Consider the following 18,037-nt stretch of genomic DNA (forward strand, 5'->3'; position numbering starts at 1 on the left):
TACACTGCATACAATAGGAATCCCTGTTAGTTATCTAATTCCTTTTAGTGTCCACACAAGGACCCTGCCCTAGTCTCTAAAGACCAGATTTTGAATGGTATTAGGCATATACGAAATCTGGGCTTATCCGCCTTGGTCAACAGTTAATTAGCCATGTCAAAAAGATTGAACTGGCAGCTGCTCCTCACCTCAAACCCAAAAAATTATTAACTGAAGATTAAATCAACCCAATCAATCCTGTCTGTGATGGAGCTTAACCCCCCCCCCCACATCACCTGCAAGGTAAGGGATACAACTCCAGTTAGTGAAGTGCTGCACCTGATTAACTAATGGCCTCCTAGCCAGAAGAGACAGATAGGCCTGAGGGAGCTCAGGTGAAGTGAGTATGTTCCTCGTCTCTGAGGAAGGTCTGGGAGAGGTAGACTAAGCAAAGCTATAGGGCTAGGACTGGCCACTGGAAAAAAGGGGTGAGATCTAGGGGAGACTGCAGAAAGGGCAGGACTCTCCTATGGAGGGAAGCTCATAGGGGGCAAAGCAGGCCCATGTGGGAGGGAGCCCTGAGATAAGGTTTGTAAGTGGATAAGAAACAGGGCAGAACAATTATTCAGTTTTGATTGGACTTGTTTCCGGTAGGGGCCTGAACTTGGGTGAAGGTCTGGGGCCGGAGGCTGGTGCCTGCAGGAGGTGCTGGAGCTGAAGATAGAGGCAACATCCTGCCCTGACCTATGGGGGAGGATAACCCAGGGTGCTGGAGTACCACCACACCCCTCTTGCCACAAATTGCTAGCTTCTATCCCCTCCCCAAAAGACTGGATAAAGAAGGGCCTTGCAACCTTCCCTGAAGGTTAACATAGTCTAGCTACTTCTTGCCAAGGGAGGGCTGGCTCCAGGCACCAGCCTTCCAAGCAGGTGCTTGGGGCAGCAATCTGCAAGGGGCGGCAGTCCGTGTGTTTTTGCCCCCAAGCAGCGTGCCAAATTGCCACCGCAGATGGCGGGGGCAGTCCGTGTGCCGTTAGGGCTGCATGTTCAGCTGCCCGCGGCGGCAATTCGGCGCGCTGCTTGGGGCGGCAAAAACAGTAGAGCCGGCCCTGGCCAAGGGTGAAGGCTTCTCTTGGAAAATGCCCTGCTGTCTTATAGCGAAGAGGCTGTACCTTTGCTGATCCCAACTACAGCAGTACATGGGGAGAGATTTCACCCCCTTTAAACTGAAAGAGCCAGGTCTCAGGCCAGATGGTGTTCAGAGGGCAATATGTTTCCTATCCTCAGAGATAAATAGCCAGTCAGTACAGCCCTCTTCAAACATCAGGTGATAACTAAGCACATGGCACTCTCTCTACAGGAGCATCATTGAAGCAAATTGAGAGACTCCCAAAGCTCTCATTGACTTCCCGATCAGGTTCTTTACTGCTTATCTGCCTTGCAGGGGTGTTGTGAAGCTTAATTACATTTGTACAATACTTTGAGGCCTTTGCTTGGAAGGTGTGATTTGACTGGAGTTTGGAGGATCCGCTCTCCTTTGAGTTTGAACAACAGCCAAAATTCTGGAGCAGAAATAGGGGGCGGGGGGAGAAAGAGGCTTATATCACTTGTTGAGACACCACTTTTTAAGCCACAAAGGCCTGATTTCTGCCCCTGCTATAGGATAGGCATAATTCTCATTGATTTCAGTGGCAGCTACTGCTGTTGTTCACTGGGAGAATATAGATTACATTACCCCAGTGCCACACAGTTATCCAGTATCTTGAAAATGGTGGTGTAACTCCCTGGCGAGTATGGGTTACAGGGATTATATGGTGAAGTTGCCTGTGATGACCCAGGAGGTCCATTTCAGCCTGATGATCTTGGTCCTCCTCTGTGTTGATCCACACACAATGTGAATTGTCACAATCCTCGGCTACAGAGCTTTAAATCCAGCTATTGTAGCCAGGGCTGGCTCCAGGTTTTTTGCTGCCCCAAGCAAAAAACAAAAAAACCCCGAAGTGCCTCCCCCAAAGAGCTGGAATGCCGCCCCTTGAAAAGGTTGCCCCAAGCACATGCTTGGAACGCTGGTGCCTAGAGCCGGCCCTGATCGTAGCTCGTGCTTTGAACTCTAGAGGTTGGTCTGCGGTTCAATCCCCCCGGGTCAGCCAAGAGGGCAGTCGTCACACTGTAACATTCTACAAACCATTAATCCTTCAGTTTCCTGGACAGATAACCTATAAAAGCCAGGGAATTTATATTTACTTTGCTTCCCTCTGACAATGCTTAGTGGTGGCCAGGTTTCAAATGAGCCCTTTGAACAGTGGTTTAAAATTAACTAATTCAAACAGTGGTAACAAACCCAAACTCTACAAGTGCTTGGGCTCCGTCACTGGGTTAGGGTGTGGGGAGTGAAGGCGTTTAGGGCCTAGCCTCATCTTGTCAAGGGGCTGAATGTCTTCAGCTCCCAGTGAAGTCGAAGGGGAATTGGTCATTCAGCCCCTCCCAGCACTGGGCTCTGGAATTGGTCACTCAGCCCCTCCCAGTGCTGGGCTCTCATGCTCTGAGAAGGCTGGTGTAGTGGTTCCACAGAGCGTAGAGTTCATCTGCTGTAAGTGCAGGGGACAGGACCCAATTTGAAGGCCCTTCTGTGCCTCCTGCTGTTATTTCACGGAATTAACCTGAACTTCTGGTATGCAGATTAGACATAATGGGCTGAAAAAATCTCTAATGCAACTTCCCTTAAATCAGTCATGTTACACTAGGGATGAACTTGGCCCATTACCTTTCGCAGGAGCTCCCAAAAGTAAATGCCATGCACTTTTCCTAGCCTTATCTGTTACTGTGGACTGTAACTGCAGAGCAACTGATTAGCTTTATTTTCATTTTATTTATTTAGATTTACATCATAAAAGACTCCTATGCAAGGACTCTAGGGCCCCCAACACTTAAATGTACAATATAATAATGCCCCCAGCAGCATTACAAAGCAAACATTCTTACCGGAACAATACCTCAACTTGGCCATCTACAAAAAGCTCCTTTTTACCTCCATCGTTCTGGGAACATCTCCCCGGCTCTCCCCAAAACCCGATGAAAGGCGACTGAATGCAATTACTGCAATGTACCAGCAGATGGCGACTGGCATCCTACAAACTCCATACAGAGGAGGAGGAGTGGGATGGGTGCTCTGCAGGGGGAGCGAGGGGAACTATTGAGACTTGGCAGAGGGGGCAACAAAACAACAATAACAATTAATGGAGATATCCCATCTCCTAGAACTGGAAGGGACCTTGAAAGGTCATCAAGTCCAGCCCCCTGCTTTCACTAGCAGGACCAAGTACTGATTTTGCCCCAGATCCCCAAGTGGCCCCCTCAAGGATTGAACTCATTTAGCAGGTCAATGCTCAAACCACTGAGCTATCCCTCCCCTCCAGCCTGATCCTGTGTGCTGTGGTAGATGATCCAGCCCCCCGGGTCCCACTTTTACCACTGCCCCTGCCCCACCACCTGCACACAGCTGACAGGGAATGACACCAGGGGTGGAAACACAGATCAGCCCCACTATATTTCGATTGCAGGGTGCTAGCCCCCCAGTCCCATTCTGCCACTTCTGTGCCTTAGTATTGCAGAGCCCAGGGCCACAGGGTTCCTCTGAGCAACTGCCCGTAAGGGCTATGTCAGTGGGTCAAGGACAGGATCTGGTGATCTGCTGCTGTACATGTTGTTCAGTCCTTCTGCCACACTAATGGCCGGAACAGTCTCAGTGGAGGGGCATCACTGTCATGTCGAGGGCTTGGGAGCAGAATTCTTTCCCCACTAGGGATCTCGTCGCTGCCCAGCTGTGATACTTGGCCTGGGTGTGGAGGAGTGGTTACATTTTCTGTAATATTTGTATGAATCCTCTGCATGCCTCAGTTCCGCACTGTGCTTTGCATTGCTACCCAGTGGATGTGAAAGGATGAACACCAGTGCTGGAATAGTGCGGGGGGAGGGAGGGGGGCATGAGGTGTGTGTGTGTCCCCTATCCTAGCTGTCTAGGTGGAATGACTGGGTCACTACAGAGCTGGCTGAGAACAACGCAGATCAATAGAGGATCCAGAGATAATGAGTCCCCCCCGCCATGACTGAACAATCGACACAAGAAACCCTAGGACGCAGGACATGTGACCTCAGCTGGAGAACAGATGGGCAAAAGTGTCAGGCAGCTGGAGTAAGGGCTGTCCTTTGGAGGCCCCCAGCAGTTCACACCTGGGACTAAGGCCAAAGAGCCAGATGGAGCTGATAGCAGCCTTCATTGCACTGGCTTGGCCAGGATGGACTATATTGAACCTTTGCCTCTCTGTGATATCCTAAAGACTGTCAGCTTCTGCAGCCAGGTCACGAATACATTCTCACCTTGTTTTGGAAAGGCTGCCACTGCCAATTCACACTGAGAGCATTGTGCCCTGAAGGGGCCCAGGACAAGCCTCAGCTGGATTCACTGCAGGGAGCCAGAGGGAGAAACAGGGTTTGCTGGGGCCTGAAGGCCCAGTCTTGGTGGCCAGGGGCCTGCCCCTGCAGAAACATCTGTGTCCTTGAGATCCGGCACACTGAAGGGGTCATTCGCAAGGTACTGGTTACTGACTGGGGCATAGAGCAGACCCTGTGAATCCACGACACTTGGCCTGGGTGCTGGGTTTTGGCCCTTGATAATTCTGTATAATAATTCTAATTTTAAAGAAAAAGAAATTCACACACCAAGAACTTTGTGAACAATAGGTTAAGGATGCTACATAACATTGCCCATTACAGAGACTACATATCACGAAAGATGCCATTAATAAAATCTTAGAGTTAAAGTAGAGAAATGAGAAAGGCTGTATATACCCTTACGGGAAACATATTGGCATTAGGAAAAAATGCATGAAGATCCACCTTCGACATTTCAAGAACAATCTTAACATTCTCCCTCCCGCCCATGCCATAGCAGATGTGGCAGTGACTGCTGTAATTTAGTGGCTCGAATGTTTCCATTCTCACCTATTTTCACTTCTCAGGATCCTGTCCAGTCTCTGGCCCTTTGGGCGGTTTCCCAGGTGTGGTCTCTACCTGAAGCGGACTCCTTGTTAGCAACGGTCCCTGGGGTGTTTGTGGGTAGAGGCAGCTGGAGCAAAGCTCACACCTTTTCTTTGTGGAAAACCCTCTCTTACCTGCTCTGCACCCGGGAGGGTGGGAGAGGGGTGATCTGGGGGGAACGGGCCGGCATGCTTCTTGGGGACAGGGTCTCTATGCAGGATGCGGCTGAGCTGGTCAAGGGCCCGGTTAAACGATGCACCCAGGGTAGGGTGCAAAGGGCTGGGGGATAGGGTTACCATTTTTTAAAATAACAAAAAGAGGACACTCCAAGGGGCCCCGCCCCTTCCTCACCCCGGCCCCACCCAACTCCGCCCCTTTCCCAAAGTCCCCGCCCCAACTCCACCCCCTCCCCTGAATGCTCCGCCCCCTGCCCCACCCCCTCCCCTGCTTCCCGCGAATCAAATGTTCGCGGGCAGCCTGAAACAGGGAGGCAGGCAGCAGAAAAGCTGGGGTGGGGGGGCGCGAGGAGGCGCGGCCCAGTCCGGCCCCCTGGCCAAGCGGCTCGGGCCCTAGTTCCAGCCGAGCGTGTCAGCTCCGGCCCCGGCGGTTCCAGCTTGGCTCGGGCCCTGGGGCCCCGGCGGCTCCGGCCCGGGCTCTGGGGCGCCGGTTCCGGTGGAGCGCGCCGGCCCTGGCCTGCGCTGGTGGCTCCAGCTCGGCTCGGGACACGGGCATCGGCCCCAGCCAAGCAGCTCCGGTCGCGGGGCATCAGCCGAGCGGCTCCGGCCCCGGCGACTCCAGCTCGGATCGGGCCCTGGGGCACCGGCTGAGCGGCACCGGCCGGTGGCCAACCACCGCTGGCCCCAGCGGCTCCAGCTCCGATGCGGATCCAAGCCCCACAACCCCTCCCTATTTTCCCGGACATGTCTGGCTTTTTGGAATTTCCCCCTGGACGGGGATTTGACGACCAAAGAGCCAGACATGTCCGGGAAAATCCGGACATATGGTAACCCTACGGTGGGGAACAGGGCCTGCAATGGCACGTTCCCGAGTCTGCGAATGACCTTCCAAACATGGCGCCCAACATTGGCACTCTCCCTCCATAACTGCCCTTTTCAACATGGCGCCCACCCCTTCACGTCCCGCTTCGATTGCCCTTCCCAATATGGTGGCCGCATTCGTACTCTTCAGTGACCTTTCCAATATGGCGCCCTTCCTTGCCCTCATGCTCGACCAATATTTGCCTTTCTCAACGTGACAGCAACACCCTTTCCTGTGAGAAAACTGCCCTTCCAAATATGGCGCCCAGCCTGCCCTTCTTTCGTTGACCTTCCAATCATGGCGCCTGTCCTTTTTCATTTGTGTCCCTGCTGGGACTGCCCTTTATGGCTACTCGTTTTCTCCCTGCCACTGCCCTTCCCAATACGGTGCCAGGTTTGGTTAAACCTTCCTACAGGCCTGTTTCCCAGCTGTGTAACCTCCCCAATATGGCCCCCAGACTGCGCCCCTTTGCGTGACCTTCTCAGTATGGCGCCTTTCCAGTTCCCTCTTCTCACGTGACCTTCTGAACCCGATTTCCGCCGCTCCCATGTCACGTGACCTGGCCGGCGCGCGCCTGCGCGCTGCGCTCCCCCCCCCCCGGCTGGACTGGAGCGGTGGTGGCTGCGATGCTGCCGAGCGGAGTGAAGATGGCGGCGGCCGAGGGCGGCTCGGGCTCCCGGTGCCCGCTGCTCTGAGGGGGGTTGGGCAGCGCGGCTGCGGAGCAGGGGGACGGGCCCCGGCTCCCGCCTTTCCCCGGGCCCTGCAGGGAGCGAGGCGGCGGCGGGGAGGTGAGTCCCGCCGGGGGGCGGAGCGCAGCGCCGGCCCGGGACGTGGGGGAGGGGGCCCGGCCGGGGGGCGACTGGCGGGGCCCGAGAGCCAGTGCGGGAGGGAGGTGCCCCCGGGGCTGCGGATGGGAGGAGGTAGGGTCCCCACCACGGTGAACCCCCCAACTGTGTGGTGGGGGAGGGGATAGGCTCTCTAGAGCGGGGGACCCCCATGTGTATAAGGGGGGCTGGGAAGCCGCCCCTGGGGCCCTGAGCAGGGAGGTAATTCCTAAACTTGGGGTGGGGGGAAGGGAAGGAAGAGAAGCTCCGCTTGGGGGGGGGGGGGGGGGGGGGGAAGAACCCCTAAGCTCCCGGCCCCCAAACCAGGTTCTGATTTAGGGGAGTGGAAACCTGGAGCAGATGTGTCCTCTCCGTGCCTGGGGGGATGGGGGGGGCTTGCAGCCTCTCAGCAGGGCTCAGAGAGAGGAGGTGATTGTGGAAGCACCTGCAATGTTCTCTGGTGTTTCCCAAAGAGGGACTAGCTCTGGGGTGTGCTCAGGAAAGACCTGTTCTGCTCTGGTGTGAAGGTGCCTGCTTTTAGGGAGGGAGGTCTGGAAGGGGGGATTAAACGGCAAATCCGGGGACAAGAGTTGGAGACACTGCTCATCCCATTTGTTAGAGAAGAGTTTGAGTTCTCTGTGTCTAACGAAAGCTGTTTATTTTTGCTGTCTTTGATACAATGCTGATGAGGGAGTTAGTTACACTCCAGATTACACACCGCAGCTCCTGCCAAAACCTGGTCAGTCAAGAGTAGTCTACATATAAGGCATGATTCTTTAAGTTTCTATTTTGATTGCTATGCTGAAGGGGAGGATGGTTCTGCTCCATCATAGCATAGTGCTTGTGTGAGGAACAATTGCGCTAAGATTCCCATTTGCTTTCTTTTTATTACTCACTAAATACTAACTTTTGAGAGGATGTCGCAACTTCACCATTTTAGGAATAAGGAAAAAGCTTGTTCCTCTTCTCAGTATATTCATTGTCTGGGATATCGTTAGCGAGAGCACATTCTGAGAACAGGGATTTCTTCCAATACATTCTGTTTTTGTGAAGGGCATTAAACCCTGATTGTACTAATGTCTTGGGACTGCCAAAGCTGTCATAAAATTGGGATTTCCTTAAAAAACACAAACTTCAGCAGTGCAGCATGAATTTCAGGTAACACAGATCCAGACAATCAGGATTGAGAAAACTTGTGTTCACTTGTAATCTTTTTCATAACAAGGCTGGTGTTATAATGAAGCCGCCAGTAGAAATGGCATTTTATATGTATAAAAATAAAGATGAGTCCAAAGAAAATATTTCGGATCCCTGGAGAACTTGGTGTGAATTCAGAATCTAAACTAGCCTCTGCATTTTGTGCCTTGGGTCTCTGTGGTAATATATATGTTGGATTTAGGAAGCTTACATTGTGTTAATGCTAGTGGTGAACTGACACCAAGTTGGGGGGAAGAGAGGGAGGTGTAACGCAACTCCCATCTTTTCATGTACTGTGTATTTATACCTGCCTACTGTATTTTCCACTCCATGCATCTAATGAAGTGGGTTTTAGCCCACGAAAGCTTATGCCCAAATAAATTCCTTGTCTCTAAGGTGCCCCAAGGACTTTTCATTGTTTTTGCTGATACAGACTAATCCGGCAACCCCTCTGAAACCTATAACGTAAACAGCAAGAGATGGTAACATGGGTATTACTTTACATTATCCACCTTCTCTGGCTTTCTTCTGTGAGTCTGGTTTGCTGGTGATATTAGTGAAGAAGGGCTTTTTGTTAGAACGATGAACTGAATAGTATTACTTCAGTGGAATTGTCTCAGAATGCACAGCTCTTACGAGGGTTACATTGTATTGCTGTAACAAGATGGAGCCAAGCCTCTTTGCCTGATGTATTTTGCACAGTGGAATTTAAGTTTGAAAACTTAACATATTCCATCTCTGAGAGTAGATGTCTTTTTTCATGGCCTCCGAGGCTCAGAGTGGAACCTTGGCACCTTGCATTCCTGATTTTGTGATCCGATCTCTGCTGTTGGAGATGTTGGGAAAAGAATGAAAGGCATAGGAAGCCTGACTGTATTGAAATGTGTGTGTCTGTAGTATATGGTATCCGTTTGTTGTAACTATTTCCGGCTTATAAACTAGACCAATTGTGGGACTTCTGTTGTGCGGCTTGCTTAATGCCTGTTGATGGGCATATCACTTGCATTAAAATGGTTTCAGTTATAGTGAGAATTGTTTACACTGCAGGCCAATAAATGGTGGAACCTTGCAAAAGAAACACTGTTTATTTGGCTAGAGAAAAAACAGATTTGATCTGGGCATGGTCCTTTCTAAAGGAGTGGTTGATTGCACTTGAGATACCAGTACTAACCTAAATTCTAAACCAAAGAGTAGCAGTATTCAGCCTTTAAGAGCCGCCTTGCCATCTAATGGCACCACAGAGCTGGAAAGAATCAGTATACGATGCCCCAGTATTGTGTGCATTATGAAGTCACATCTATATGATGACATTGCATTGTCATGACAAACTAATGCAACATCACAATACAATGATTATAATCAGGGCATGAAAACCTTATCTGATGTGCTAATCAGAAGACTAAACCTGTTAGCTAGATGCCATGGTTCAGGGACAGTATTTTGATGAGAAGCGATATCCTAACCCAGCTTCTGGGGAGGGAAGGATGCTGGGATTCTTACTAGGGTTTTGTCCCTGCACCTTACTTGGGGAAGGGTAGGGACCTCTTTCTTAAGAAGAGATTACATTGTTGCATATAGTAGTGATAGTTTTCCGTGCTGTGTGCACCATTTCTCTTTCATACGCTCTAACGGCAGCAGGTATAATAGTAAAACAAACTGAGCTTTCTATAATCCGTCTTTACTGTCTCTCGATAAATAAACTCTCTTGCTAGCACTCAAATGGTCAACTTCAATAATGGATTTTTCCATTCTCAAAATTCAAGAAAGTTGTAAAAGAACCTTTTTAAAGAATGAGGCTCATGTGCAAAGTGGACACACACATTGTAGCTGTGGTTAAAATACAATATCTCAGATCATTCATTGGTAGTAAGTATCAGGGGGTAGCCGTGTTAGTCTGTATCTACAAAAACAACAAGGAGTCTGGTGGCACCTTAAAGACTTATTTGGGCATAAGCTTTCGTGGGTAAAAACCTCACTTCTTTGGATGCATTGGTAGTAAGGAGCCTGGATTAAATTTTACTTGGAGGATTTTTGGTAATTGGTATTAGAGGATACTACTTCCACTATTTTTGTTTGAAGTGGGGCATTTGTTTCTGTTTTTTGCTGGTGAGGTGCATTTGGCAGTCCTTTCGTTAGAATATTAAAACAGTCTGGCTCTGTATTTAGTTTTAGAGTTTCTTTCCATATGTTTAATGGAAAGAGTGACACGAACTGTAGTTGGCAGCGGACAAGGTACGCATTTCGTGTGGAGAGAGGAGGCTTACACCGAGCACATCACCGGCCACCGCCAATACCAAGAGTGAGCCGGGGAGACCTCGTGCACCCACACACACCCCCTGCTGGACCCTATCCCCTGAGCCCTAAACCCACCAAACCTAGCTGAATCCCGCCACGTGAGGGTCACCCCATCCCCATTACCCAGCCCGCTTGCTTATACCCATGACTGTCCCTGCCTCCCGTATGGGTGGTGGACCCTCACCGTTTATTGACTGTCTCCTGATCCCGCCCACCGGTTACCCACCCCTCATTGGGGACATTGCAGTGTGTATATACTATGTGTGCTGCCCAGCCCCAAAACACCAACATACCCCCATACTCTGTATGTTACCCCCAATGACCAATAGCTAACGCTTCAAATTTTCTGTATCGTTTATTTCTTTAAATATTCTCTAATAAAATTTAAATCAGCTCATTCCCAGACTATGAATGTGTTTTTTTTTTTTTTTTTAGATGTGTGTGTTCAAAACTTCAATAAATTTAAATTGTACTTTAGTCAGCTGAGATAATTGCCAATTTTTGCTGCTTCCACAGCTTGTGACCTAGGGTTGCTTACCAAGGTTACCAGTCTATATAAACACACCTTTATGGCAGTGTGAAGTTTTCCCCCCTGTATTTGGTTATTAGAGAAATTTGTCAGAAGATATTGATTCATGTCTCTAGCAAATTTATAAAAAGAACAGGAGTACTTTTTGCGGCTACAGACTAACACGGCTGTTACTCTGAAACCTAACAAATTTATGACATTAATAAACACTGATGAATTTCATAGTCCCATTGGCTTTTAAAAGACAACATCTTTCTGATATTGGACATGGGCTTAAGAAAACAAAGTTTGGCATATTGTCTCAAATAGCTGAATTTAAATTTCCTTTCCAAAATACTTACGTATAGCCCAGTGAGACATCTGTATTGTTGTTAAAGTGGCAATACTGGGCTTGGTATTGTGCAAGATGCAGAAAATATTGTCGCTGCCCATAGGAGTTTACAATCTAAAGTGCCATGAATGTCCTAGAGCTTCAGTTCATTCCCATTAGATTGTTTTGTGGTATGTCCTCTTCCCTAGTTTGCTAGAAACCATTGATATATGTGTGCTCCTCTAGCAGGGAGATGGACACCACCCAAATGCCTGTAAATACAAATTTGAATTTACCTCCCATCTAATGTGAATTGAAGTATGATTTATACTTCAACAGTCTGTATTGCTTCACATGACTTGGATGCATTTTAAAATGTTTGTCTGGTTTATTTTGTCCTGTGAAGTTCCTGAGTTCCATAGTGGACTGGGCATTCATTAGTTTTAGGTGGGTTCTTAATGTTACCTGAATTAATTTTTGCTTGCTTGTGCTATGTCTGTAACTGTACCCCCTCTGGCCGTGATCTTGTCAGATCTAGTAAGATCAGTAGTGTTAATCTGGTCATTACTTTGACGAGGGGCTTCTAAGGACAGCCCAGAGTTCTGCAGGAAATGGTGTTGGACTCAGAGAGGAAGGTGTTACCTAGTGAGTCAGGACTGAACAAGTGCCATAGCATGATGTGTGGAGGCACTGTGCTGATTGTGTACTGGAAGAGACGTAAAAGCAAGATCTTGCTGTGAAAGACAGTCATTTTTCACAGTGGTAAGGATATACACCTTGATGTCTTGGCAAAATTCAAATTTGGTAGGTGTACATTCTGCCTAATTAAAATACCCTCTAAAAAGAAGAACAGGATTACTTGTGGCACCTTAGAGACTAACAAATTTATTAGAGCATAAGCTTTCGTGGACTACAGCCCACTTCTTCGGATGCAAAATACCCTCTGTGGATTGAAAAAATATTAATTTTGCTGGCACAGAAGGGATATACTGTCTTAGAGGTGGATGCATTTCATTACATATGTTCACCCACCTACTAGGATTCAAAGTGATTTGGGATCCTTCAGGATAAAAGCCACTGCATAAGCATAAAGTTTCTCTATGGAAGGTAGGGACTCTTTATTCAATATGTCTGAACGTGAAAAAGCAGCAAATCCATCTTTCTGTGTACTGATCCGAAAAACATGTACTGGATTCAGGTGCCAAATTTTGTAAGTGCTTAAACAGTGATATTTTGTTTGCCGGGGGACCTGGTACTGTCTATTTCTAAACTTTTATCACACTGGCATTCAAACTAGGCACCATGAAAGAGGTGTTTTATAATGTGTCCAAAGTCCTCAAACTGCTCCTGGTTTAAATCATAACAAATTCTTACACCCTTCTAGTGTACAGGGGGAACTATGGTAATACAGGTGTTTGATTTGTTTTTATAAATTTTTGTGAATACCCTTGTAGTGAAATTTTCAATTCTTTTCTCTGTGAACTCCCAGTCACAAAGAAAGGGGCTGTTTGCATTTGGAAGATGAACCTTCTTTGAGAGGCTTAATTCTTTAGAAATAAGCTATATTTTCGGAAGGCCATTGGTTTACTCCTCTGACTGATGTTTTGTGTGATCTGACTCCAGTTCTAACGAGGCTTTTGCTTGTGTGAATAATGGTGGTAAGATTATTGGTTTAGACACAAGTGGATGGAAAATCACTAGTCTTTAAGTGTCTCTTGGTTGCTTTGTCAGTTAAATTTCGTTTTTTAGAAAAGGAAGGTGTCTGTTACATTTGAGTAAATACATTTACAGACAAGTGGCAGTGGCTTTTTTACCCTTTTTGCATGTTCCAGTCTATGGAATCAAGTATATGAGCTAAAATTATGAAGATTAAAGGTAGCAGTTCAAGGGATAAGTGGGAAGTTAACTTTTCTGTCTTGGTGTATTTGTACTGTACCCCTTCCCCACTCTTAGACCCCCCCGATCTGCTTCACTCTGGGGTAGCTCAATGATTGTAGTAACGAACCATTTTGAATTTGTAACTGTAGAAGCCCACTTGAGTGTGATGATTCTGGGCCAAGCATTAGCCTGTTCCGGGCGTACCAGAAAGTGTAACTCCGAGACCTATAAACTGTGTAGCAGGTGTGCGGGCTGTCTCCTGTCACTGATGCCTGTTTCAGAGAACATCTTTGACTCTTGGACTACAAACTTTTTAGATCATGTGCTGTTGTGTGCTATTAGATGTCGTCCTGTTTCGTCCCAGTAGTTGATGAAATGATCCCACATATATAGGTCATTGTGATTGTAGCCACCTGATCACCCTGCCTTTCTAACAATGGGGAGCTAGGAGTCAGGAGATCTAGTTTCTAGTTCTCCGTGCACCCTGGTTTGCTTCAGTTGAGCACTCTGTAAAATGGGGATACTTTGAATTCTTGAAAGATCTTTGGATGAAAAGTGCTAAATGCAATAGAAGACCAAAAGTTAATTATTGAATTTGACAATAGCCTGAGTAATTTATTTGTAGTATTCTTTAAAAAAGTTTCTCAGTGTGTTGCCTTTATAGGATATTTTGCTAAAATGTTATAAAAATAATCTAAACAAAAACAATTCTGAAAATAGTTGAAAGACAGGAGAGAGAGAGAGAGAGAGAGAAGCAATATATACTTGTCCAACTTGTTTGTTACATCTTTCCTCTTTTGACAAATCTAATTAGAGAAACGAGCTATTATAAAACTCAGAATCTGTAAATTACTAATGAGAACTAGTGACCTGAAGAATAACTCTGTGTGGCTCAGAAGTTTTTCTCCCACCATCAGAAGTGGATCCAATAAAGGAGAGCTCACCCACCCTGTCTCTCTCAACAATCTAACTAGAAATTTAATCTGTGAATTGTCTCTAATATTGTACTGAAGCTGGATGTTTGTACTTAACTTTAATTTCACATTTTTGTAGATTTGGATTGTGGTGTTCTATTAACGGGCCAGTCATCTCTTGACCTGAGTTAGTCACTGGGCTGCTTGTATTTTTCTCATTGTCCTGTCCTCCTCCCTCTTATGTGTGTAAAGATCTGATATAAACCTTAATGTCAGATCTGTCCATGCGTGTGCCTGATCACAGGGGAATCCAGAAAAAATTACTACCTCATCATGCGGAATAGCCATTGTATCCCCTATAACTCACCACCCTTAGGGCCAATTTGTTGTACTCTTCATCTTTGTATGATGTTTAGCTGGCTAGCGAGCTAACGGGGGTGGTACTTATCCTTCTCTTCCCCATCTGCATTACGTCCTTAAGAATCCAAATGAATCACTTCTGACTTGCCTAAAGTATATCAGCACTCCAAATGAAACCAGTGTTCCTTCTGAATCCTGTTTGCAGAGCTGCTTTTCCTCCTGCATGCATGTGTAGAAATACCATTGCTAGTCATGTCAGAAACATCATTTTTTAGCCGTCTTAAACCTCTAGCACTAGAAGTTTTCGCTCTTCCAACTTCTATCGCTAGTGCAGAGCTTATTGATGGTTAGCATAAGGGATTCCAGACTGCCAGCTACAGAGTTAATGGTAGCTTGGCAGGATTTGGATATGTAAGTAGAAATGTTGCCTTACAAGTCAGTCCAATATTTGTTAAATCGTAGTTTCCCTGTTGTAGGGACACATGGTGCAGTCATAATTACATGCATCCAATGTCCCTGCAACAATGTACTTGCCTAGTGCATATAGACCCCAATGAAGAGATGCAAAATATCTTCCCTTCTGAATTGCAGTATACTAAATACGTGTAACTTTTTATTTACAGATTAGCGATCAAAGTATTTATTGCTTCTTTGCACTCCCTGGTCATATCATGAATGAGAATGTCAGTGACAAATGCTGACACATTTGAATTTACATGTTAAACCCCTTTGCTCACCAGGAAGGCAAACATTTGAGTTCTCTGCAGAGTTCTGTACTTACCTTTCTCATATTGGAATCCACCAACCTTTCAGATTTTGCTTATTGTGTTTTTGTTTTTAGTTGAGTCCTAACTGTTCTCAGTTAACTGTCAGAAATATCAAACGAGCTCTCACAAATAGTGGAGTATTCATTTTAATATTTAGAGAGGCAGTGTCGTAGTTTATTAAGCACAGGTTCGGGAGCCAGAAATCTCTGAAATTCTAATCCCAACTCTGTCAGCAACTTGCTGTGAGACTCTGCTTCCTCGGGTTCCTTATCTATAAAATGGAGTTAGTTACCACAGTGAAATGTACAGAGTTAGGCAGTGGAGTGAGTACCCACTGTCTGAATGCTGTTGGAATTTATAATACAAATATTATGAACGAACTTACGTTAACTTTTTTTGTAATTGAGCAGTAGGTTTATACATATAAATGCTGTCTTTGAATGCAGTGTGGTTTTTTAATAACACACTTTTGGTGTCATAAATTTTTTTCAAATTAGAAACTGAAAATTATACATGCTAGTGGTTTGTTGCATTAGTTTTGTCAGCTAAAAGAAGTAGTGCTTTTAAAAAAAGCCTTGTGTGTAGAAAACCCCCCGAGGTGATGTTTCCCTCCTCCTTTATCCTGGTCAATATGAAATTGAATGTTAGTAGGTGGTTAACATTGTACTAACTGATTTTTGTCATCCTTTCCTTTGTAGCATGAAAGCTGAATGTGGCTCTCAACCTTTCCAGACCTACTGTACCCCTTTCAGGAGTCTGATTTGTCTTGCGTACTCCCAAGTTTCACCTCACTTAAAAGCCACTTGCTTACAAAATCAGACATAAATATGTCACAGCACACTATTACTGAAAAATTGCTTACTTTCTCATTTTTGCCATATAATTGGTATGGTTTGGAATGATATCCATTGGAATATAAACATTGTACTTACATTGAACAATGTAAGCAAGTCGTATGAAATGTTAGTTTGGACTGACTTCTCGAATGCTTTTTATGTAGACTTGTAAAACTAGGCAAATATCTAAATGAGTTGATGTACTTCTGCATACCCCCAGGGGTATGGATACTCATGATTGAGAACCACTGACCTAGTTCATATAACGTGATTCATTGGATCTATGTGGTTATGATTAACCAAGTGGATGTCATGAAGCATCTTTTTAGACAAGCTTGGTTAGTGGGTCACAGTTCTTAACGGCATATGTATAGAATAAACCATTAATCTGAGTGGATATGAATCGTATACAGAGGAGAATATCTAGTGCAGGTGCTAAAATGGTATTGTCCATGACAAACTAGCATTACCTAGATTTTTATGCCATAGCTGCTAAGCAGAAAGATCATTGCAATAGCCAACTCTTCAAAGCAGTGCGTTCAAACAGCTTTAAAAACAACAAGGAGTCTGGTGGCACCTTAAAGACTAACAGATTTATTTGGGCATAAGCTTTCGTGAGTAAAAACCTCACGGTTTTTACTCACGAAAGCTTATGCCCAAATAAATCTGTTAGTCTTTAAGGTGCCACCAGACTCCTTGTTGTTTTTGTAGATACAGACTAACACGGCTACCCCCTGATACTTGACAAACAGCTTTAGAGATTGATTAAATCCTGAATGCTGAACCTTTCCTTTGCTTTTGCAGCAACTGTTGCTTTTTGATGGTAAGTGACATGGCATTCCAGATACTCTTCCTACCTTCAAATTAAATGTCTCAAGGCTCCTTGTCATGTGAATTTCTTAATCAACATTGCAAGCTGGGTAATGGAGCATCATGGTTCTTACGATTAGGATGCAGTATAATTTTGCTTTGTTGTAAATACAGAACTTGCATCTCTACAAACATCCTTTGTTAAGTGTACACCTGCTTATTCAGAGACTAGTAGAACTAGAATCGGAAGATTTGGCTGTGGAGTGAAGCAGCATATACTACTCTGCCAATAACCCTAACTTTGGCCTGGAGTTTGTGCTGAAAACTACTTTTATTGAGGATTTGAACTGGTTCTCAGAGGCTAGGCATGAATCTGGTGGATACTTGTCAGAAATCTGAACTTTATTGACGTCTCAGTCATACCAGTACACTTACTTGACGCTGCAATTAATTGCTTGACTTTGAGCATTAAAAAAGTGTACCGATATTACTTTTCTTCTCTCAAACCTCCATCATCCTTCTAGACAAAGCTATATCCGCCTCCATACTCCATTTAATGTACAAAGTCAGATGACAGTTTGTCTTAATTTCTCTCTCATTTCGTTTTTATTGAATGACTGTGTCCCTAAGGTTACTCTGTGGAACTCAGGCTCTCTCAGCTGTTACTGGAACTCAGCATTAGGCCGGTATTTATCTTTCTGAAATTAAGGTTTTGAGGCACAGGCCTTGATGGCAGGAACTGGGGGCAAATTTCCAATATACAAAAGGAAACAGTTATTTTTCTTAAAAGTATCCCTGTAAGTTTTTCATGTATATAATTCCTGACTTAATGTTCCCAACTATAAAAGCTGTTTTTGGTGTTAGGGGTGCAGTACCCAGATGGTCAGTGTTTTCCTTTTGTGTTTGTTTTGTTTCCTTGTGGCCTGTTGAAATTTCATGAAGCAGGTGCAATCTAGCAGGATCTTTCCAGTCCCAGAATGCTGCCAACTGTATGGAATTGTCACTCGGCATGGGCTGCTGCTTTACTGTCAGAACAAGTGTAATTGACACGTGGTTATCTCCCTGACCTTGTGTGACAATGCAGTCGTCTTGCACTCTTTTCACTTGGTGTTTTGCAGCATTAACCCCTTTCTTTCATTGCCATTAATTTAAACACGGATGTCCTGCTGCTGAATTAATGCTGTCATGCAAATAACTAGTCTTTTTCAACTTGGAAATTCTTGTATTACTGCTGTGACCGGACGTAATATACCAGTTGTATAT

General features: G+C 45.7%; 1 protein-coding gene across 2 annotated transcripts in view; it reads left to right on the plus strand.

The window, feature by feature from the left end:
• The first annotated feature begins 6,634 nt into the window (after window positions 1–6,634).
• Window positions 6,635–18,037, plus strand: part of FBXO42 (F-box protein 42) — a 92,697-nt gene continuing 81,294 nt past the window's right edge. The window contains exon 1 of one of the 2 annotated variants that reach the window (XM_034753184.1): window positions 6,635–6,842. The gene's annotated coding sequence lies outside the window, so the exon portion shown is untranslated. The remainder of the gene's footprint in view (window positions 6,843–18,037) is intronic. The other variant, XM_034753183.1, reaches the window with a different exon arrangement.

Source organism: Trachemys scripta, chromosome 19 (assembly GCF_013100865.1).
Source record: "Trachemys scripta elegans isolate TJP31775 chromosome 19, CAS_Tse_1.0, whole genome shotgun sequence".
Lineage (NCBI taxonomy): Eukaryota > Metazoa > Chordata > Testudines > Emydidae > Trachemys > Trachemys scripta.